This window comes from Notolepis coatsorum (genome assembly GCF_963971535.1).
Source record: "Notolepis coatsorum genome assembly, chromosome: 7".
Taxonomy (NCBI): Eukaryota; Metazoa; Chordata; class Actinopteri; order Aulopiformes; family Paralepididae; genus Notolepis; species Notolepis coatsorum.
Genome location: NC_140171.1, coordinates 132,997,898 through 133,022,424, shown reverse-complemented (window position 1 = coordinate 133,022,424; position 24,527 = coordinate 132,997,898).

Genomic DNA, 24,527 nt, shown 5'->3' with positions numbered 1-24,527 from the left:
GCAGAGGTGGTTTTTTCCAGTATGGAAATGGACCCGGTTTGAGACATATGGAAGCGGCTGAAGGTTCCCATGTCAGTACTGGGGGACCTCGTCTTTTGGGGAGGGTCTGGTGCCCTCACCTGCGGGGTCCCCTTGGGCAGCAGGCTGTCACACGTCACGGTCTTCACCGACGCCTCCCTCATGGGATGGGGGGGACGTGTCGGACCAACGCAGTAGGGGGAAGCTGCCATGCTGCACGGTCTGCGCTACATTCAATGTGTTGGGATTGAAGGCGGTCCTTCTGGTCCTCAAACGGCTCGACCACCTTGTGGTGGGCAAGCATGTTTTGGTCAGGACGGACAACACGACGTCAGCGTTGTATATTGTCAGACAGGGTGGAGTGCGCTGCCCCCGTCTGCACCGGGCGGCGGTCGGGCTCTGGCTATGGGCATTCTCCATCTGCTCTGCCTGAGGGCTCTCCACATCCCCGGCAGGGTGAATGTGGGTGCAGGTGTGATGTCGCGGGGCGGTCCTCACCCTGACGAGTGGGGATTACATCCAGACATAGTCGGGCAGGTCTGGGACCGATTCCGTGGCCGTCCGGGATTCTGTACGCTTCCCCCCCTTACACCTGATAGCTCAGCTGTTGGGGCGGGTACGTCGGGAGCGCGGGACTTGGTCCTGGTCGTGCCGGGATGGGGCTCAGCTGTGTGGTCCCCGGCCCTGATTCAGCTCTGTGTGGCCCCGCCGTGGCTGTTCCGTGGTCACTGCGGGCCCTCTCTCAGGCACGCGGAACTCTGTTCTGCCTTCCTGTTCTGGGGCAGCCTCTAGGCTTGGCTGCTGACAGTGTGAATCTGGTGGGGATGCCTCTTGACTATTCTGTGGTTAACGCTATCCGGTACGCACGCACTCCGTCCTCTGCCACGGCTTACGCTGGGGAGTGGCGTATGGTCTGTGGGGGGGTGGAACGTTGTTCAGCCACCCTCTCGTGGGACGTTCCTGCTTGGCGCTCGGCGTCTCAAGCCGGTGGAACGTTCTCTGTCTCCGAGTGGGACCTCCAACTGGTCCTCGGCCGGTTGTCTGAGGGCCCTTTCTCACTCACTGCTCTGTGTCGAATCAGACCCGGCTCGCATCAGAAAAGGGTGTGTCTGTCTGAGTGAGAACGCTGTCCCCCGTCCCCGCCCCCCCTGATTCGTCCCCGGGGGCGGTGAACCGGGGCCGGTGAAATAGGTGGTCTCAGGTGCGCACTAGTGGGGGCGGTTAGGCCTGGCAATTTTGTTTGCCATTGCTATGTCTATACATTGTTCGAATGCATTTATTTCTATTAGACCAGTGGTGCCCAACCAATCGGCCGTGGTCGACCAGTAGATCAATGACATGCAATATAATTGCCACAAGCGATGGGATAATGTTAGCTTCTGAACAGGCTAGCTAACTAGCGTTAGCCGTTAGCCATTGCTGTATACTATACTTTCTTGTTCGAATGCATTTATTTCTATTAGACCAGTGGTGCCCAACCAGTCGGCCGTGGTCGACCAGTAGATCAATGACATTCAATATAATGCATATAATCGATGCAGCAATGTTACTAGTAAAGGCTAAGCTAACTAGCGTTTAGCCGTTAGCTTAGCGCTATTGTTAAAACGCTCAAAAGCGGACTCTACAACACCATCCATTCGTGATAAAATGGGGTGGGTTATATTGACAAGGCTTGACAACAGAGGTTCAAATATAACTTCATATTTATTGGCAATTTGTTCATTTTATATCAGCATCCAGAGTCCGCAGTCGTGTTAAGACATTCCTGTTTACATTTTCGAACGTGACATCATCGCCTACGGCAAGCGTAAACGCTCAAAAGGCAAACCGTAAACAGAACCCGAAGCGAACCAAGACTGCAGTGTGTACACAAACTAGAGGGGGGAGAGGGGGGGGGGGGGGGGGGGGTTCTCACTCTGACCCGGAATGAGGGCGGTACGCGACCGGTACGGACAGAATGAGTGAGTGAGAAAGGGCCCTGAGGCCCCGTTTGAGCCTCTTGAGCAGGCGTCGTTGGAGCTGTTGTCTTTCAAGACTGCGTTCCTACTGGCCATCACCTCCGCTAAGCGTGTGGGTGAGCTGTGTGCTCTCTTGGTTTGTTTGTTTGTTTGTTTGTTTATTTACACATATAAAAACAGTTACATATATAATACAATATAGTCCACAAGGGATGTGTAGGAGAAATATCCGGAGCTCCAGGGATATTGTGATTCAGGCGTTTCATCCGCCTCCTCACGCTAGTGGGTTAGAGGCAAGCCTTCATCTGTCGTGTCCTGTCCGTGCTTTGGGGGTTTACCTCAGTCGGACTCGGGATCTCAGGGCTACCGATCAACTTTTAGTTTGTTACGGTGGCCCTCGCGCTGGTAAGGCACTGTCCAAGCAGCGCCTGTCACATTGGTTGTGCGAGGGCATTGCCCTTTGCTACACGTTGGCTGGACAGGCCCCCCTGGGGGTGTCAGGGCGCACTCCACTCGTGTTGTTAGGGGGGGCCACGGTGGAGGACATCTGTGCTGCGGCCTCCTGGTCCTCCCCGGGTCCCTTCGTTAAGTTTTACCGCATGGACATGACTGGGGGTTCTGTCTCCCAGGCGGTTCTGAGGTCTGGGACCTCCCCTGCGTCCCGCCTCTCGGTGGGTTAGCAGGGGTGTGTGGGTGTGTGCCACGCACTGCCACAGGGTGATGTGTCACATGTGGTCCCGTCTGTACTGTGCGTTTTTAGGGGTATCTGGTTCCCTCTTTTTCGCACTTTGGTGGAGTTGACTGCCGCACCCCCTTCACTAGGACGGGTGGGTGGACAGGACTCCCCTCCCCCCTTGTAGTAGGGCTTGCGGGTCCTCAGGGGGTACACTTGTCGGGCCACACGTCTGCTCTGCCCCATATCTCAATAACATTGCCCCCAAAACTGGACTGAACCGGGATCGGGACGTATTTATATTCAAAGTGTGTCGAACCACACATCAATCATATTTAAAATAATGGGGTTGTCTGTATTTTTCTTCAGATATTTACGGTCTGCAGAGTACAAATACAGGTGCAAGGGTAAGCTCGGTTTAACAGAGCAGGATTCTGAATGGATCCAAGCAGGGGGATTCTCTGATGATATAAAACATGATCGTCCGCAATTGTGCTGCCCAGTAATACCATTGGATATTTGGGCATTTCAAGCATCCACGGTCATATGGTAGATAAAGTAGAGATAGACGTAATCTGGGGCGTTTATTTTGCCAAATAAAGTTGGTAAACTATTTCTTGATTCTTGTGAACAGAAACAAAGGAGGAGGTAGAAGGATATTCTGGAATAAGTAGAGACATTTAGGGAGTATATTCATCTTTAGAATATTAATCCTGCCGATAATTGAGATAGGTAGGGATGTCCAACGCTCTATTGAAGAAGTACTAGCTTCCAGAATTGGGTCATAATTTATCTGAGAAATCGTATTCACCTCAGGGACAATTTGTATTCCCAAATACGTAAATGTATCTGTTGAGTTGAGAGTAGAAGCACAAACAAGCCCATTCTTCCTCTCTCTTTCATTGAGTAACATTATAGATGATATGGAGTGATTTACTTTATAACCAGGTATTTCCCCAAATGTTTCAATAAGACTTAGGAGAGCTGGGATATAGATCTGTGTAGATTTCTGAGCATTAATATTACATCATCAGCGAAGAGGGCTATCCTATGTTCTAGATGACCATGACCTTCTCGAATCCATAAATATCACTGCATCCTCACGGCTATAGCAAATGGTTCGATCGCAAGAATAAAAAGCAAGGGCGATAAAGGGCTCCCTTGTGGGCAACTTCTACAAATGTTAAAGGGTTTAGAAACCTTACTATTCGTCAAAACTTCTGCAGTAAGCCCTGTACAAAGCAATCTAACCCATTTGACGAATGTATCTCCAAAACCAAATCGTGTTAACACCTCAAACAGATAAGGCCACTCAACACGGTCAAAGGCCTTCTCTGCATCTAGTGAAAGTAAGGCAGTGTCTGTCGCCTTCTTGTGGCAATATAAAATATTGAGCATGCGTCTGACGTTATGAAAACCCTGTCCCTCTTGAATAAATCCGTTTTGGTCTTCCCCCACCACCATAGGTAGAAGGACCTCCAGTCTTCTTGCAATAATTTTACTAATAATTTTGGTATCCAAATTTTGAAGACTGATTGGACGCATATGTTCACATTTTGTATTAGGTTTCCCTGGTTTTGTAAGTAAAGTGATTAGGTGGCACGTCATAGATGTGGGCAGAAGACCAAGGATTCCTGAGACATCTCCAAGAGGGGTGATATTAATTTAGTTTGGAATTCTTTTTAATATGCCATCTGGGCTTGCTGATTTTCCAGCCTGCATAGAGCCGATTGCTTCAGCAATTTCAGAGCCAGTTACATTTTTTATCTAAAGCCCTACTTTCCTCCTCTGACATTTATCTAGGTTGTCTAAGAATTGTGTCTGCAGCCATGTCCATATTAGGAGAACACTCAGAGCTGTATAATTTCCCATAGAAGACTCTAAAAGCCTCATTCATCTCTGTCGGGTCCACTATAGTTCTACCATTTGGGGTTTCAATACAATTAATGGACCTTTCTGTTTGTTGTTGTTTAATGCACCAGGCAAGAAGTTTTCCAGGCTTTTCCCCCTGATCATAGTAGGACTGTTTGAGTCTCATTAGATCGGCAGTGGCTTTGTTAGCTGCTAATTAATTGTACTGTGATCTAAGCAGTAGTAGTTTTGAATGAGCATCTGTAGTTGTATTTTAATTATGTTCCGTTTCCAGTTTTTTTTATGCCCTGATCTAATTTCTCCATTTCGAGTCATGTAGCCTTTTTCTTTGAGCTAGTGAAATAAATTATTTGTCCCCTAATAAAATCATTGAAAGCCTCCCATCTCATGCCAGCAGAGGTCTGGGACTTGTTGCATTCAAAGTACAGGTCAATCTGTTTCTCCAAAAAGTCTATAAATGTACGATCCGTGAGACATCCCGGTTGAAAACACCATCTTGGGGGGTCATTCACTAGGTTAGTATCTTCATAGGTCAAGGATACCACTGCGTGGTCCGAAATAACTATACTGCTATAATGACATTGACATTCATCCATTTTGGAGGCGAGCAGTGCTGAAACTAAAAAGTAGTCTATGCATGAGTGTGTTTTATGAGTGCTGGAATAGCAGGAATACTCTACTGCCTTTGGTTTACCATGTCTCCAAATATCCAACAAATTGAATTCTTTCATAAAATGATGTATTGTAGTGGCTACTGGGACATAATTCACGGCATCCTAGCCTTAGGTGGTGTTTACTATGTGTAGTGGCTACTGGGACATAATTCACGGCATCCTAGCCTTAGGTGGTGTTGACTACATCTCCCGTGATCCTTAGCGGGGGATGACGTAGTTAAAGTGAGACGAATGCAAGATGAATGGCAGTGTTGTTGTGCGACAGTAGAGTGCGTATTAAAATAGTATTATTGCATCGGAACACGACTCCGTTTTCACTATTATTACCTGCATTCCTACATTGGTGACCCTGACATTTCTCCTGGACGTATTTCGGAGATTACATTGAACATGCCTGATGAACAACAGAACGCAGATCGCAGCACTTTGAACGCCGTTTCACTCAAGCTGCCGGAGTTTTGGGAGCGGAGCGCCAACGCTTGGTTTGCACAGGCTGAAGCCCAATTCGCTCTCAGGGACATTACCGCGGACGCCACAAAGTACTACTATGTGGTAGCAGCCCTGACGAACTCAACTGCGGCGAGAGTGGTGAGTTTGCTGGAAAACCCACCTACACATGAAAAATATGTGGCTATAAAAACACACCTGAAGGAGGCTTTCGGTCTGTCTGAATCTGACCGTGCTCGCCAGCTTCTCTCTCTACCTGGATTGGGTGACTCAAAGCCCTCTGAACTGATGGATCACATGTTAGCTCTGCTGAGTGACCATGGGCCATGTTTTCTATTTAAGGAGCTTTTCTTGCAACAGCTGCCAGACTATGTGCGTTTACCTATGGCTAATTCCATCAAAACTGACTTTCGCCAGCTAGCTAGGGAAGCAGATGTATTTTTCTCAGCTGGGAAGAGGTGTGTGGCAGCATCAGCCTACACCGTTGATGAGCAGGGGTTCCAGGCACTCTCTATCTCTGCCGCGGCTATGCCCCGCCGGGTGAGGCCGTCGGGGTTGTGTTTTTACCACGCAAAGTTTGGGAACAAAGCTAAAAAGTGTTTGCCACCTTGTAACTACGGGGGGTCGGGAAACGCACTGGCTGCCACTCATTAGCAGCCGTGTTTGTTGGCCATCCTGTAGGCTTGCTGTACGTCACCGACTCACTCTCCGGCCGCCGTTTTTTATGTGACACGGGTGCCCAGGTGAGCGTGTTGCCGGCGTCCACTCAGGATTTTCACTCAGCGAGACGGGGCCCTGCCCTTGAAGCTGCCAATGGCAGTGCGATCCCTACATTTGGCAAACGCACCGTGGCATTGTGTTTTGCTGACCAGCGTTTCAGCTGGGATTTTGTGTTGGCCAAGGTGTCTACTCCCCTCCTAGGCGCTGACTTTCTCTGCGCCAACAGTCTCTTGGTAGACGTGGGGAATCGCCGGCTCGTCAATGCTGAGACTTTTGGCTCCTTAGCATGTGAGCGCAGTGACACGGCCACAATGACACTGTCCAGCGCCGTCGCGCCCACTGATGATTTCTCCCGCCTCCTGTTGGAGTTCTCGGACATCACAACACCCACCTTCTCGTCCGCGGCCACTAAGCATGGAGTCGTGCATTACATCTCCACGGAGGGCCCGCCAGTACATGCTAGGGCTCGTCGTCTCGACCCACACAAGCTCACCATCGCTAGGAATGAGTTTGCCTCCATGGAGGCACTGGGCATCGTTTGTCGGTCCGACAGTCCTTGGGCCTTGCCTCTCCATCTCGTTCCAAAGGCCAACGGCGGCTGGCGTCCGTGTGGCGACTACCGGCGCCTTAACGACGCCACTACACCTGATCGTTACCCGGTTCCACACATACAAGATTTTTCAGCCCACCTGGCTGGAGCGTCTGTTTTTTCAAAGGTGGATCTGGTGAGAGGATACCACCAGGTGCCGGTTAGCCCTCAGGACATCCCCAAGACGGCAGTTATAACCCCATTCGGGCTCTTTGAATTTTTGAGGATGCCTTTTGGCCTCAAAAATGCGGCTCAGACCTTTCAGAGGTTAATGGACGCCATGCTGCGCAACCTGTCTTTCGTGTTCGTCTACCTAGACGATATCCTGGTAGCCAGCACGTCCAAGACGGAACACCTAACACACCTCCGACTCCTCTTCAGTCGCCTCAGAGAGCATGGATTAATCATCAACCCAGCAAAGTGTCAGTTTGGTCTGCCTGCCATGGACTTCCTTGGCCACCACATCACTACTGCTGGAGCGGTCCCATTACCAGTAAAGGTGGAAGCGGTGCTGCGCCTCCCACGCCCTACCACGGTTAGGGCCTTGCAGGAGTTCCTGGGGATGGTGAATTTCTACCATCGGTTCATCCCTCAGGCTGCCCACCTAATGCACCCCCTGTATGGGGCTCTCAAGGGCAAGACTCCCAAGCATGCCATCGCCTGGTCCGACGACATGTCAAAGGCGTTCTCGGATACCAAGGAGGCCCTTGCGAGTGCAACCATGCTGACGCACCCCGTGCCTGAGGCTCCCGTGGCATTGACAACTGATGCCTCGGATTATGCCGTTGGAGGCGTATATGAACAGTTGGTCGAGGGCATTTGGCAACCCCTGGCGTTCTTCAGCCGACAGCTCCGTTCTAGCGAACAGAAGTACAGCACCTTTGACCGTGAGCTCCTCGCCCTGTACTTGGCGGTCAGACATTTCCGTTTCCTGCTGGAGGCTCGCCCTTTCACTGTTTTTGTAGACCACAAACCATTAATTTTTCCTATGTCAAAGGTGTCTGAACCGTGGTCTGCCAGGCAACAGCGCCATCTGGCTTTCATCTCTGAGTTCACCACTGACATCCAGCATGTGGCGGGGAAGGACAACCCCGTGGCTGACTGCCTCTCGCGGGCCGCCATTGGTGCTGTCCACCTGGGAATTGATTACGCCCGTATGGCTGCGGATCAGGTTTCAGACCCAGACATCCAGGCATGCAGGACGGCGGTTACTGGCCTCCAGTTGGCGGACGTCCCCTTCGTTGATGATGGCACGACGCTGCTATGTGATATATCTATGGCGCAGCCAAGGCCAGTTGTTCCACGGGCATGGAGACGACAAGTTTTCGACGCTATCCATGGCCTTTCGCACCCGGGCAGGAAACCATCACAGCGCCTAATGGCAGCAAAATTCGTCTGGCCCAGGATGAAGGTTGACATTGGAGGTTGGGTCAAGACCTGCATGGCATGCCAACGCGCGAAGGTCCATCGACATGTTAAAGCCCCGTTGGAGCGGTTTGATGTGCCTGAGAGGCGTTTTGACCACATCAACGTGGATCTGGTGGGACCCCTTCCTCCCTCCAGGGGGTACACTCACCTTCTGACGATGGTGGACAGGACCACCCGTTGGCCGGAGGCTGTCCCACTCACTGCGACTACTACAGCTGACGTGGCTCGCGCATTCATCGGTACCTGGGTCACCCGGTTCGGTGTTCCCTCTGATCTGTCCTCTGACCGAGGGGCCCAATTCACTTCCGCGTTATGGACTTCCATTACCCAGCAGTTGGGTGTCTCCCTCCACCGCACTACGGCTTACCATCCACAGGCCAATGGCCTGTGTGAACGTTTTCACTGGTTGATGAAAGCTGCTCTCAAGGCCGATCTCCGAGGCGACAACCTGGGTCGACAGACTTCCTTGGGTGATGCTGGGGCTCCGTACTGCACCTAAGGAGGACCTTCTTTCATCTTCAGCTGAGCTGGTATACGGCCAACCCCTCCGTGTCCCAGGGGATTTTCTTCCCTGTGTTACGGCCTCCTGGTCAGCACTGGAACAGCGGGATGCTCTGCTGGACAAGGCCAAGGCTTTCTTGCCCATCCCCACCTCGTGCCACGGCGTTCCAAGGGTGCGTGTCCCGCCTGATCTGCAAGCAGCGGGGTACGTGTTTATCCGGCCCCCTACAGCCACCCTACGATGGTCCTTACCGGGTTGTGAAGGCAGGCGATAAGACCTTCGTCGTTGACATGGGGGGGAGGGAAGAACGGATCTCGGTGGATCGCCTGAAGCCTGCTCACCAGGATTTGGACCGCCCCATTGAGTTGGCCCAACCGCCCGCCGCGGTCGGCCCCCTGGTAGGGCAGTCCCGACGCCTACTCTAGCTACGGCGGACCCCCGGACCTGCCGTCCGAGGCCTGTTCAGGGCCAGCCTACTGCTTTACCACTGCCTCGGGTTCCTGTGCCTGCCCAGGGGTACCGGAGTCGTTTTGGGCGGGTCGTCAGAGCCCCTGGACGTTTTTTGGGGCCAGTTCTTGTGAATTCTGGGGGGACGTGTGTAGTGGCTACTGGGACATAATTCACGGCATCCTAGCCTTAGGTGGTGTTTACTATGTGTAGTGGCTACTGGGACATAATTCACGGCATCCTAGCCTTAGGTGGTGTTGACTACATCTCCCGTGATCCTTAGCGGGGGATGACGTAGTTAAAGTGAGACGAATGAAAGATGAATGGCAGTGTTGTTGTGCGACAGTAGAGTGCGTATTAAAATAGTATTATTGCATCGGAACACGACTCCGTTTTCACTATTATTACCTGCATTCCTACAGTATTGTCTTTCTCGACTTATTGTGAGTACTTTCTAGACCAGTGGACCTGTCCTTTGAAGGGTCTAACATACAATTAAAGTCACCAGCTATTATGTATTGTCCAGGAAGATGAGGCTGTCAAAAATAAACTATCATAGAATTTAAGGTCCTCTTCATTGGGACCATAAACATTTATCAGCATTAAAGTTTCAGACAGTAACCTACCATGGACCATAATATATCTACCTGCAGTGTCCCTTACTACATTCTGTACTTGTAATGGGACAGATTTATGAATTAGTATCATAACCCCCCTGGCATGAGTGTAGGGGGCAGATAACACTTGGCCTTGCCATCTTCTTGCTACTTTAGAAACATCTTCGTTCAACAGATGCGTTTCTTGTAAAAGAAATTAACTATTTTTGACTTCAAGTATTTTAACCTGCTCATGACCAGGGGCGGATTTAGGATTGTAGGAGATCCGGGGCTTAGCCCAGACAGGTGCCCGCGTGATCCATAGCTATAATATATAATATAGCTTTAGGCCTGCAAACACAGCCACGTATCCTCATGTTAAAAGGCGCTGGCCTTTCAACAGTAACAGTAAACAGCGCCATCTGGCACTGAAAGTGTTAATATGCGTCTTTGTTTACGGTTTGATTATCACTGATACAAAAGTAAAATAGTGCAGTGCAATAAAATAGTTAGTAAAATAGAATAAAATAATGCAATAGTGCATTGCAATAAAATAGTTATCATCGTATTTTTTCGGGAGGCCGGTAAGGAGTGCATTACAGTAGTCGAGTCGGCTTGAGATAAAGGCATGGATCTGGTTTTCAGCATCCTTTTGATTTATAAATGGCCGTACTTTAGCTATGTTTCTAAGGTGGAAGAATTATGTTTTTGTCAACTTGTTGATTGTGATTTAAAGCTTAGGTCTGAGTCTACCATAACACCAATACTTAACTCACTCAAATACAGTTAGCAGCTGGATAGACTACAGATGGAAATTAGCTTCTGCTAAATCTGGAGCAAACATATTTTCATGTAACAATGATTAATTGTCAAAAAAAAATAAAAAAAAAATATATATATATATATATATATATTTTTTTTTGAAAATAGATTCGGGGCTTTTCAGAATACATTCGGGGCTTGAGCCCAAGTAGCCACCCCCTAGCCCCGCCCCTGCTCATGACCTGTTTCACCTTTGTAATTTTGTTCAAGCCTCTACAATTCCACGAAATAAATTTCACTTTGCAGCTCTCTGACATTAGTTCCGGTACATTAACACTTTGATTACCAGCCATGCGGTGCACCTTACCCCCGTTAAATGCCACCACCCACTTCAATGATAGCGTTGTGAACGCATAATCTCTGTCTTAAATTATGGCTATGTGTCTAATCTGCCCGTCGTTTATCAATGACTTGTTTGCAGTCAACATTGTCGAAATGGATTGTTTTTTAATCGCTTCATTTCCGTTTTATAGCATTTTGAAAAGCCCTCGTTTTTAAGGAAAATATAAAGATTCCGTGATAATCGGCATTTACTGGAATATTCTGGCATACACAAAAACGTTGTCATTTTGCGGCCTATTTATGAATCGTTTTCAAATAAACGCTCGATTATCGATAGTATATGTGTACTTATGCACGTTATAGAAGCGGGCTGAAATATCGATTCTCTCACTTCCTGATCTCGCACGCACGCACGCACGCACGCACACACACACACACACACACACACACACACACACACACACACACACACACACACACACACACACACACACACACACACACACACACACCCACACACACACACATAGGGCAAACGCTGATATCTCTGTGAAAATAGCTCTGATTATCCTAAGACTGGTCAAATAAATTCCTTACCTCAGATCAGATGTTATCCAAAAAGATTATTCCAATTCCTGATCGCCATTCCAAATATCGATCGCGTTTATTGATTCAGCATTGGGTACTGTAAATACATAATCCACACGTTTTCCGGGCCGGCGATCACAATGGATTCTTCAGTTGGCTTGACGGAAAAGTAAAATGAGGAAACGATAGGGGGCGGTATCTTCCCAATTGAGCTCAGAGAGAGTCTGCAACACTAACCTGAGGCTCGATTGATGAAATATGAATTCAAATCGCCAATAAAAAAAAATACGACAAACAAACGCTATATAGCGTTGGCGGGCACTCAACAGTCGGCATGAACTAACGACAAAACGCGTGGCTGGCACTCAAAGTGTTAATATATCCCTTATGAAAAGGTACATAGACAACCACATCCGCAAATGAGAGAAGAAAAAATAATAAAACAAAACAGGAAAAAGCGCGTCAAATGAGTTTCTCTAACTTTTCTTTCTCTTAACACATTCGGGGCCATTGGGATGCGTCTAATAAATCTCTAGAGGACCGGCAAATGTAAAAAGACGTAGGGCTGTTTGTAGAGCTAAATCTATACTTTATAGTATTGAGACCATAAACCGTCCCTTCAAAATGGCTTAAAGATTTTTTTTTTCATCAATACGTTCTCATTTTATAGCGCCGTGAATATAAGCGTTATACGGGATTTCGGAAAAAGGCGAGATAAAGGGCTAATAGCTACTACCGTTATATCCAATGGCATTTCTGTTATACATATGCTACAGAAATAACTCAAAATGCATGAAAGGGGGGGGGGGGGGGGGGGGGCGGGGGATGTCGTTTCTGATGATTGATTACCAATAACCGCGTTAGCCTCATTAGCCTCATTCATTGATCGGATGGATGGCTATCAAAACAAGGGATATACTTTACGTGAAAAAGATCTTACCGTGGGCCGGTGGGATCCCCCCGAGCATTTCCCCGTTATCGATCACCATCTGGTAGATCGATATGTCCATTGGCTGATGATAAATCCCCTTATTGCATAGTGAAATCTGCGATCCAAAACGTAATCCAAGCTACAGGCTGCACATCCAGAATCGAGCTAACTGAAAACTCCATTGAAAGTAAAAAAAAATTGTCCACCGTTCAGCCACAGGGCACACTCCATTATCGCGACAGCGCCCCTAAGAGGATTTGGCCGGTAATGCACGTTGGCGAATTCAAAGAGTAGGTTATTAAAATAGAATAAAGCCAAAACAACCTTCCCACGGACATGTCCGTGCTTCTGTCCACAACGGGTGGAATCGAATCACGGAGATATCCGTGCTTGGGCGGGATTGTGTTAAGCTCAAACTAGCTTTAATTTTTTCTAAATACTAATCACACATAACATAACTAGTGTAATCATGAAGTGCGCAATGCTTGCAACTTGTAGGTCTAGTAGCCATTAGATCAGGGGCTTACTTTACACCAAACACCTTTAGTACAAACCTGGAACGCGCGCACACAGGCTGGGAGATGAGGTACAAATTAAAAAGTTTGTAGCCTGCCCCAGTCTGCAATGCGTTATAGGCTATGTTCGAGAGACCTACACCAGTGCTGATTTTGTCTGTTGAACTAGACTCAGTCCTGTCCGAATAAAAAAAAAAAATCAGAGGAAAACAAAACAGTGATAGTCCAATCACGCCTCATTTCGTGGAAATGGCTATTTTATACCGTAATTTATACATTCATTTATAAAATAAAGTAGGCTTAGTACGACTGTTACTTTCCTTTCGGAGCCTTCCAACATCGAGCCCGTCTCAATAAATCAAATGGTTTGAATAAACCTGTCCACCTCTGCCGGAGTTTGAAAGGTGCGGGATCTCTCGTTGTGAGTTACCAGAAGCCGGTCTGGAAAGATGATTCGGTGCTTGTGGATCCCCCTGTCTCACAGCTTCCTTCGCACCTCATCGTAGCTGTGCTGTTTCTTGTGCACACCTGCCAAGAGGTCTATATGAAGACGAACCGGCTTGTTCTTTTTTTTATCCACTTTTTCTCCTCCTGTTTTTCTGTGTTTTTCTCCCATCCCAATTTTGTCATGCCAATTCCCCCCTCCCCTTCCTGGTCGTTGCTCGCATGTGCCCCCCACTGGTCGGTCTAGGGAGGGTTGATAGATACTATCACATGTCCCCTCCGATACATGCGGAGTCAGCCAGCCACTTCTTTTCACCTGCCAGCGCGGACTCTCATTGGTGAGGTGTAACGTGTGGGAGGTTCACACTACCCTCACCATCTCCCTTCCTCGCTGTGCAGGCGCCCTGACTGACCTGTACGAGTCGCTGTTTACAACGACCAGATTACCAACCACTGGCTTCCCTCCCGCTGACTCTGCCAATTGAGCCAGTATGACGGCCGGCCAAGCCAGAGGCAATGCTGACAGCCGGATTCGATACCAGTGTCTCTCGCGTTGGTGACGAGCGCTTAGTCCGCTGCGCCACCCAGCCGCCCACACAAACCGGCTTGTTCTTATTAAGGACCTGTCCCTTGGTCCTAGCTGCTCTCAGTACTTGCTCTCTGTCCTTGAAGTTCATAAACTTCATGATTAGTGTCCTTGGGCGTTCTGTGTGAGAGTCAAGTGGCGCGCCGATTCTAAGAGCGCGCTCCAATACTAAGCCCTCTCGTGGTTCCCTGTTCAGAGCCTCCGGTAACCACTTCTCCAAAAATGTAGTTGCATCCTGGCCCTCTGCCTTCTCCGGTAGCCCCACCAACCTGACGTTATTTCTCCGACTTCTGCATTCCAAGTCTTCCACTTTGCCGAGAAGGCTTTTTTTTTTTTTTTTTTTTGATTTTCTCCCCGTCCCAATTAGTCGTTGTGCCAATTCCCCCCCCTTCCCTACCTGGCGCTGTATGCATGTTCTCATACAAGTCGGTACAAGGGCGTCCCGAGTCGATCGCACGCTTCCTCCAAGGCGTGTGCTGACAGCCAGTGACGTCTTTTCACTTGGCAGCGAGGGCTCTCATTGGTGAAGTGTAACGCGTGGGAGGGCACGCTATCTCCACCAAGTCCTGCCCCGCTTAGCAAGCGCCGAGACCTGACCTGTAGGCGTCGCTGTCCACAACGCCAGATTCCCACCCGCCAGCTTTCCCACCCTCTAATACTGCCAATTGTATTAGTGTGAACGGCCAGCCAAGCTGGTGACAACGCCGGGAGCTGGATTCGAACACGTGAATCATCTCCGGCATTGGTGACGAACGCAATATCCGCTACGCCACCTGACCGCCCTGTCGAGAAGGCTTTTAACAGTGTTATGTTTCGAGACTGGCTTCGCGTTCTGCTTCGCCATATTGGACTTGCTCGTTATACCTATTGTATACATTGAAAGTATTTCTCATGCACCTTCATCTACCCAGCCACGCCCACTCCCGGTCACATATATAACCCGGTGGCATGCTGTGCTCCTCTCCCTCGTTCTTTCATTCGAAAGTGTTGCTCATACGCGCTCTGCAGTCTGAGAGTTAGAGATAGTTATTAGTGTGAATTTAGTTTGGAGATGGCAACGCCACCAGCGTTTCCATCGCTTGGCTTCCACCGCTCATCGCAGGGACTCCCTGGACCGGCTGTCATGGCAGTCGGGTGAGCCCTCGTTGCGTGTGATGGGGAGTTTGAGCCGTCCAGAGGCCGTGGTTGGCCCCTCTCGTGTGAGGAAGGACCCTCGGCCCTGGTGTCCCTGCGGAGTTCAGCCTGGAGGCTGCGTCTTCATGAGGGCCATCATCCGGTTCCTCGCTGATGTGTCGGGCCTAGCAACCTCGACGCCGTGAGATGCAACTGGAGGAGGAGAGACGGCAGTCCAGCGTTGTTCTCTCTTCCCCAGACGGACTGAAGGAAAGCAAGGAGGCGCTTGGTGCTTGCCACGCATCATGGAGTTTCTTCAGACCCGACGAGAGAGTTCCTCCGGAATATGGCTGAAGAGTGACAATGCGCGGCGGGCGGTGGCGAGCCGCGCTGCGCTCAGGTGAGGCAGTGGCGCCGTGGCACCGGTATTTTGTTTGATTGATTGAAAATTGTGTTGTAGCCAATTTAATGATTTTCTGACGTTATGTTATTGTATGAAGGCACCGTGTCACCATGAAAGTGTTGACCAATTAGCTGGCAGTGGGCACAGGAGTGTTCACAGGTGTGCAGCGGCAGGGAAATTGGGTAATTATCACAGGGAAGCCACACTATCTTTTTACCGTGCTCGTTTGTTTGTTTTCAGTTATATTGAGTCACTTTTTGAGTTTATTTTGTATGCTTGTATTTGTCCACACTGCAAGTAGTAATAAAAACTCTCAACAGTAACCAAGGAGAAGACATCATTTTATTATCAACAAGCATCACGCGTAGGAAAGAGCTTCACCCAGTATTCCCTCACTGGCAGCTTTTCTTGTTAGGTTGCCCTTACACAAGTAAAAAGATAAGCTTCTAAACAAGATTGTTTTCGAAGACAGACAGATACGGAAGGAGTCAAGGAACAGCGCCCGTTTCATTGACGTTTCTGCCGATTCAACCACGATATCAACATGCACAATGCGGAACAACACATCAAAGAAGTTACGGTGAGACGGATTCATGAATGAATGGAATAAAGTTGTGGAAGGAGTGGCCTCGCGCAAATGGATAAAGGCAAATCCTACCAAGAATTCTAAATAAAACCTCCGCCTATTGCTTGACATTGTAGACATGAGTAGCGTGGGGAATCAGGAAATTAACATTGAAATGGAGGCAGCTGTCAATCAAGATGAAACAGACAATGAACTTGGCAAAAGGCTTTCTAAGCCCACATTTAAAGCTTTGGAAACAAAGATCATGTTGTTGCATAAAGAAAGGAACTTTGGACTGAAACAATTGTGTAAAATGGCTAAAGAGTTGGATCAAATGATGTGCTCAAATGAAAATATTTCCGTCATGCAAATTAAGCACGACACACTGTGGAAGTTGGTTGGTGAAACTACACGGGTACATGAATCACTAAAACCTCTATTGCCCGACCATGAAATGTCTAAACAAACAGAATGGTTTCAAGGTCACCTGCACAATGTTAATCAAATCATTGACAAAATGGAGAAATGGGTGTGTGCTAACAGGGAGCAGTGCATGCCCACACAAGTTGATGACAATGGTTACGAATTCAATGGTGTGCCCAATGCAACTGAGGTTGTGGTTGACCCAAAGAACAATGCTGTGTCGAGTACAAATGAGGTTCTGAATAACAACGGTTCAAATAACAATGCTGTGTCATATACAAACGAGGGTCTTGATAATGATGGTTCAAATTTCAACTTTGTGTCAAATGGAAACGAGGAGGTGAATAGTATTGGGCCAGATGACAGTGTTTCCAATACGGGTAAATCAAGGGTGTCACATGGTAGTTCTACCCGACACTCAATGTCATCAAACATTTCTGCATCCATCTTGGCACAGGCCGAGGTGGCGGCACTCGTGGTATTGGAAATGGCGTTAAAAGAAAGTCATGAAATGGAAGCTCAGGAGGTACAATTAAAGGCACAAATGGAATCCCAGCAAGCACAAATGGAAGCCCAGGAGGCACAAATAAGGAAAAAAAGACAATTGCTTCAAATACAAAGTAAAATTGCTGCTCAGACAGCTAAGGTGAATGTTCTCAGGAACAGAGGGTCTGCCATTGAAAGCAGAGTTACAGATGGAATGAACTCTTATGTGTCAAAAGAAAAGGCTGCTCTCAACCCCTCTGCTGTACAATTCATTCCATCAATGTCAGACTGTCATGTCAACTATCCACCAACAGGAGGCAGCAAACCTGCAAGACCAACTCAATCACACCAAAAGCCATACAAGCAGCTCAGTACTGTAGCCACCCGGCACAAGGAAATCATTTCTCAAGGAACCAAAACAAAACCAAGTGCTCTCACTGCAAGCATGCCACAACGATCTCAACACCTACCCCATGCTGTATATTCACCGCAGCAACCCATTCAAAGCAGTGAGGATCAAGGCAATATCTTCACGATCATGCAGAAGCAAAATGACATTACAGCATTACTTGTGCAACAGCAAGTTTCCTTATCACTACCCCCCAGGGATATACCAATCTTTGATGGAAACCCTTTTGAGTACAACACATTCATTAGAGCCTTTGAACATGGCGTGGAAGGAAAGGCTGCTAACAGTGTGGACTGCTTGTACTACCTGGAGCAGTACACTAGAGGGCAACCTAAAGAGCTGGTAAAGAGCTGTCAACATATGCCATCCGACAGGGGGTATCACAAGGCTAGAACGCTTCTGCATGAAGGTTTTGGAAATGAGCAGAAAATAGCCACTGCATATATGGAGAGAGCGTTTGGATGGGTACCTGTAAAATCAGAGGATATCAATGCCTTACAGGCATTTTCGTTATTTCTACGCATCTGCTGTAATGCCATGGAAGACATCAGCTACATATCTGAGATGAACATGCCATCAAACCTACGGGCAATAATCATGAAGCTACCTTACAAACTCAGAGACAGATGGAGAAACATTGCTTTTGAATACCAGGAGAGACACCATCGTCAAGCAGGTTTCAGTGAAGTTGTCACCTTCATTGAAAGACAAGTGTCTATTGCATCTGACCCACTGTACGGGGACATTCTAGACACTGTTGTCTCAATGTCAAAGTTAAAGATTGGAAACAAAACTTCACAAGGGCGCCTGCAGGAGAGAGGAAGCAGTTTTGCTACATTTGTGGCACCTGTTGAGTTTGACAATCAAGAGGAGAGAGACAAACCAATAAGAGAATCCTGCCTGCTATGTGAAGAGGACCACAGTTTGGAAACATGTTCTAAAATGGAGAAGAAGCGGCATGGTGAAAAAATAGACTTTCTAAAAAGAAAGGGCGCTTGCTTTGGATGTCTATATGTCGGCCACATAAGTTCACAGTGCCATAGTAGGCTGTTTTGTAAAATATGTAACCTAAGACATCCTACCATTCTACATATTTATGAAAGGGAATGGAAAGAACTAAGATCACGACAAGATGACACACGAGATGAAAACAGAATGAGTCAAGTCACCACTCCCAAAACTTGTGGTCACATAGGGGCCGGAGCACAGAATTGCATCTTGTCTATTGTGCCTGTCAAGATCAAGGCAAAGAAAGGCAACACAGTTCATCCACTTTTGCTCTGAACAACTGATGAGGAAGCTCAATGTGAGAGGAAGGAACACTAGATTCCTAATGAAAACAATGAACAAAGAGAGTTTTGTCAACAGTCATGTCATCTCAGGACTAGAGGTGTGCCTGATGTGTACACACAACGTAAGATGCCTGTAACTCGCAATAACATCCCACGACAGGAAGACTTGTGGGCTTGGCCGTACTTGAACACTGTAGACATTCCTACTATCAATACTGATGTGGAGCTGTTAATTGGAACGAACACTCCAGAAGCAATGGAGCCATGGGAGGTGATAAACAGCAGGAGTAGAGGACCATACGCTGTTAGAACCCTTTTGGGATGGGTTGTCAACGGACCATTGAGAGGAGGCAATGAGAGTGGGATTAGCTGCCCCACAATCACAGCCAACCGCATCTCCATTTCTCAGAAAGATAAGTCAAAGGAGCGGCTTTCAAAAATGGAACCTGAGGACGCGGACTGGTCTTCTGGGAAAGAGCTGCAGAGAACGGCGAAGAAGGAGAAAATTAAGAAAGTTAAAGAATCAGCCAAGAAGGAAAGGACCCTCAAAGAGAGAGACAAGCTCAAGGAGGCTCACAAAGAGGAGAAAAGGTCCAAGGAGAAGTCCTCCTCAAAGGCTGACAGGAAAAGTGAACAGAACGAGGCGAAACATCTGCAGATGGACAAGGAGAAGAACACCAGGGAGGAGAAGGAGAAATCTAAAAATGAAAAGGCACCAAAGGGGGAGCCGAAACATAAAGGTTACGACGTCAACAACTGTTTCCTGAACATGGAAGATACCAAGCTCAGTGCCTCCGATGACCACCACGACAGGCGGCAGATCGCCCAAACAGCAAACCAGAAACAGGAAACTGGTGCTCATCCAAATTCGGTCCGACCACTCGCTATAGCTCCCGGGACTCCATCTTGACACACTGGATAATCGATCGCTCACCCTAACTCAATAAACAACATGATTTGGACGTATATACTATTATACAACCTGGAAATGGATCCGGTATTTCTCCATCCCATAATAGAAAAAATTCTGTTCCACGCACATCCCCCAACGGCGCGAGGAAGCCACGGTGAGTTTCAGCGTTATTTTCTAACGTGTTCCATATAAACTGCTCTGATGATCATATGACCCACACTAGGTGAATGATATAACATTGCCCACGGAATTATAAACGACCCCCCGCCCATCCGGTCAACATCAGATGATACGTAGTAACTTCTAGAAGTACCTCCAGTTGAATTTTTTTATCTGGCACCGATCGCTACCAAACTGTATTTGATCATCAATATAATGCATTTGGGGCTATAAATCAAGTTCTGAAGAAAGCTGCAGAAAACGATAAAAACATACTTATACTTTAGACCATATTTTAGTATGAATATGTGAATGAAAAAGTATAACGTTGCTACACCCTGAACAATAGATATAGGACATTGAATGGGCCATAATAATGTCAATTTAGCAATAAAATTTAAAAAGTTATATCCCTGCAAAGAAGGGGAACTTCTCCATAGACAAATAGAGATGGCGAGGGATGGTAAATTATGAATTTAACCATGGCGATCAAAGTGTTAAGATCTTCAGGTAGAAAAATGCTGTTTTTGAGGACTTGATTAGAAATACAAAACAATGAATTAAAAAATATATATAATTACAGAGGTGTTCCATAAACTCACAGGAATTGTGTAAAAGTGCCCAAATAGTGAAAGAAATAGTAAAATAGTTCCCCTTTTAAGTTTGAATCTTGCAGTGTCAACTGCTTTTTCATTTCCTAGTGTTGGCTATCCTTCTGGTCTCGCTTGTTATATTGAAGTGTAGTGCTGATCTCTGCCCTATTCAGAACTTAGCCATTATTTGTTCTTGTTTTGGGCTACTGGCTTTATTCTACACTTTTTATAGAGGCTGAGCCTTTTATGGTTGTGTTTCTTTTGGAACTGTCTTTGCCCACTACGGCACATGAACTCCCTTATTGGAGGTTTATTGTTTTACGTTTTCAATATAAACTCCGTTATTAGGAGGTGCCTTTGTGGCTTATTTCTTTTTCTATTATACCTCTTTATTGAGTGTTGTCCTGTTTTTTGGACTTGATTTATTTTCTTAAATACTCACTTCCAGGCTTCCACCTGTAAAGGTTGTTTTGTGTTGTTTATTTTTCCTCTTCTCCTTAATGTCTGCGTAAGCAGTTTAGTGGTTATTCGTTACACGGATAACTTAAAGAGTCCCCATTATCTGCTCGTGACCCACACACACCTGCAGCCTTCACAAGCCATTGCACTTTACAGTACAGATTGCTCTATATATAGTACTGTGTTTCATTGCAACTAATTGTTGATTCTAAGCCTACAGCACATAATACCCCTAAGGCTGCTAACCCTATATGCCTAAAGATATAAACGTTATACAATATGCAAGAGACAATGATAATATGTGGTGTATTGTGTAATAAATAAATTAGTTGACCTTGCATTGTGACAATATCTCTCCGAACTCATCAACTTTGTTTACCTTACCTGTATATAAATACCTGTATATAAGTACATTAACTAATATGAAACTGTACATTAATATGAAGCTGTGGTACAATCACAATAACACTTTCTAACTATTCAGTGACTGACAGACGAGCATTTCCCCATAGTGCACGAAAAGCGCGTTCATGTGAACGTCAAGTGGGGTGCAGTCGGATTTCGGCAGGCAGTAATTTCTCGGCACAACACGTTTCCCATTCCATCCTCCTCAACTGCCTATCCAACAACCTCGGAATCACTGGCTCAGCACTCTCCTGGTTCCAATCCTACCTCACCACCCGGACACAGTTTATCACCATCGGCGATACCAGTTTAACCCGGCCCCAGTCAACCAAGGCGTCCCCCAAGGCTCTGTACTTGGCCCAATTCTGTTCACCATTTACATGCTCCCCCTCGGTCAGATCATCCGCCGCCATGGTCTCAGCTTCCACTCCTATGCTGACGACACACAACTCTACCTCTCCACCAAACCATCCACCCATCTCCCCCCACACTCCCTTATCAACTGCCTTCATGAAATAAAAACCTGGATGTCATCTAATCTTCTCAAACTCAACAACAATAAAACTGAGCTCATGGTTGTGGCACCCAAGGCCCTGCTCCGGAAGGTTGGAGATCTCACCCTCAACATAGACGGCTGCTCCATCTGCCCATCCCCAAAGGTCCGCAACCTGGGCGTTATCCTGGACTCCACCCTTTCCTACCAAGCCCATGTCAGTTCCGTCACCAAATCCGCCTTCTTCCACCTCAGAAACATATCCAGACTCCGACCATCACTTTCCAACTCCACAGCTGAGACCCTCATCCATGCCTTTGTAACCTCCCGCCTGGACTACTGCAACGGGGTCCTGTCCGGGGTCCCAAGCAAAACCCTGGACAGGCTCCAGTATGTTCAAAATTCAGCTGCCAGGGTTCTAACCCGCACCAAACCCTGGCAGCACATCACCCCTACCCTCATCCACCTCCACTGGCTCCCCATCAAATCCCGCATCACCTACAAAACCCTCCTGCTCACCTACAAATCCCTTCACGCTCTGGCACCTCAGTACCTCACTGACCTCCTCCACCCCTACACTCAGTCACGGTCCCTGCGATCCACGGACACTGGTCAGCTCTCCATCCCCCGAACCAGACTGCGGACCTTCGGGGACAGAGCTTTCAGTGTGGCAGCTCCCACCCTCTGGAACTCCCTCCCCACAGAACTCCGCACCGCCCCAACTCTGAACTGCTTAAAACCCACCTCTTCAACTTGGCCTTTAACCCCTAATCTCTCACTTTATATGTATATGTTGTGTCTGTCCACTGTCTGTTACTTTGTTATCCCCCCCCCCCCTATGTAAAGCAACCTTGGGTCTCTTGAAAGGCGCTATATAAAATGAAGTTATTATTATTATTATTATACCGAAATGGTTCAGTATGAATATGTGTACCATCACACCCCTACGGGACACCTTTCTCTCCTCGTTTTCATCATTTGTTAGTCTTAGCTAAACTGCACTCTGCACAATGCTGTGCTTGCTTGCTTGCATAATTTCATGTTCAGTTGGCATTTGCATGTTTTTAGGGGTGTTACGCACCCCTGTGGAAGGGCGCAACATAAGGCAACAGACATAGTGGGTGAGGGTGCAGCGACACAAAACCAGGAAACAGGTGGTAAAAATAATAATGTTTATTCATCTAAAAAGCAACACAGGGATCAAGGAGGACTATTAGTGGCACCAAATGAAATACAAAAAGGAAATGAAAACCCACCCCCCCTTTGACAGGCGCTAGGCACTAGGGATGCTCGATATTGGCTTTTTTACCGATACTGTTGTGAAGGGCCAGATTAAACCGAATATATATATTTATTTATATATATATATTTAATTGTATTTGTATATTCTCTAATATTCCCTGATATCCCTTGTATATTCCTTGTACAATATGCATTGAATATCCATTCTAGCCTACTGAACATCCCATAATAGTCTCCATTCTACTATTGGTCGAGACCTTGGTGCCAGGCTGCCATACCCCTCAGACCCAGTTCAAACGTACCGCTCGACATGTACGAACAAGTCCTAGTTCCGCGTAGGAATCTGGCTACCGCACCACTAATGGGACTATTTGTTCATAGTGCGTATATATACTGCGCTACTAAAGTAGGACTTTCTTTTCAGTCCAGTTTCTTACCCTCCAATAGAGTCACAGACGTAAAGCCTCCCCGCGACGCCACGTGTGGGAGTAAGGCCAAGTTCGCCTACCATCGGTATTGAGACATCGTGTATATTAATATTTGAATAGTCATATTTGGCACTATATCGTCGAGTTGGACGTAGTCTATTAAGCTAATAATAGTCTGTTAATATATAGTGCTTCGTGCGGTGAGAATACTACCGTAGTCAGTACCCCATCGTTTCGGGCAGAGAACTGGCTGCTTACCCAGGGTGGTTGACCCCACGTGAAGCTGCACCCGAGGAGCCCCAGAGCCGACGAGCGAGTGGACCTGTATACCGGATTATTCTACTGACGACAGCCCGCCTTCCCAGGCACGGATTATGCTTTGTATACTTTGATTATTCCATGGATAAAGACCCCCGACACTGCCGTGTGTTGGAACCCCCCCCCCTGGAGAGGACGCAAGGTGAGGAGACGCTCTGCAAGACGAGGTCGCTTCACGTCTCTCCCCCGTGGACCGGAGAGAGCCGGCCCACAAAGAGTCCACCTGCTTTCATCTGTGGTCCAAGGATCGCCGGCGCATTGAACGGCACTACAGTGGGTTCACCTGGGATACCCTTGGCCGGATGAGGCAGCCGGATTCTACCCCCCCCCCCCCTCCTACTCCTGTCGGCTTACAAGCGACCGGATTAACCCCCCCTAGTGTGTCCAGTATATAATCATTAAAGTATCATTGCTGTTATTCCTTAAACTATTCCAGGTCGTATATGTACCACCTGCGCCTTCAGAGATTGGACATTCTCTATTGATATACCGACGAATACTCTTGCCATAAAAGTGCATACTAATTCCATTCATAAATGTGATTGATTTGATTAAGTGCTTGCTCTACACACCATCGCTGTGTAGAAATAAAGACCTATTTCTAATTCGTACATTTGTGTTGGATCCGTTTCATCTACGTGACAGTGTTCATCATAATATATTTATGCCGTGTACTGGGTGGCCGAATATTAAGTACAAAGGTAGTGGTAGTAAGTATCATATCTAGTAATACA